This window comes from Egretta garzetta, unplaced genomic scaffold (genome assembly GCF_000687185.1).
Source record: "Egretta garzetta isolate BGI_Z169 unplaced genomic scaffold, ASM68718v1 scaffold207, whole genome shotgun sequence".
NCBI classification, from domain to species: domain Eukaryota; kingdom Metazoa; phylum Chordata; class Aves; order Pelecaniformes; family Ardeidae; genus Egretta; species Egretta garzetta.
The window spans coordinates 533,344-533,923 of NW_009260185.1; the positions used below are offsets into that span (position 1 = coordinate 533,344).

Below are 580 nucleotides of genomic sequence, written 5' to 3' on the forward strand. Positions count from 1 at the left end.
AGGTTGGTGGTGCCCACTCATCCACCTCATCCACCCACAAGGATGCTCTCCATCACCCAACCCCTCCTGCCCGCAGCATCAGCGTCCTTGTGGGCCACCAATGCATCCTGCTCAGCTCAGCCCCCCTCCAAATCGGGGCAGGGGAGGCATGGGTGCCCCTTGCACCCCGCTGGCCTGGCATGCACCTTCTTCTTATCCCCCAAAGGGTGCTGGGACCAGGAGACGGCTCCGGGGGTACCGGAGCATCGCTCCCTGCGCAGGGACAGGGATGTTGGAAGGAGCAACGCTGGGTGAGGGATGAGCTGGTCCAGCCCTGGGATCCCGCCCTGGGATCCCGCCCTGGGATCCTGCCCTCAGATTCCTCCCTGTGCAGGTTCAGGAATGTTGGAAGAAGCAATGCTGGGTGAGGGATGAGCTGGTCCTGCCCTGGGATCCTGCCCTGGAATCCTGCCCTGGGATCCTGCCCTGGGGTACTGTCCTGGGATCCCGCCCTGGGATACTGCCCTGGGATCCCGCCCTGGGATCCTGCTCTGAGCAGGGACAGGGATGTTGGAAGAAGCAATGCTGGGCGAGGGACGAG

General features: G+C 64.1%; 1 protein-coding gene across 1 annotated transcript in view; it reads right to left on the minus strand.

Annotated features, from left to right (window-relative positions):
• KIRREL3 (kirre like nephrin family adhesion molecule 3) overlaps nt 1-580 on the minus strand; it is a 138,968-nt gene that overhangs the window by 1,342 nt on the left and 137,046 nt on the right. The window lies entirely within an intron of this gene.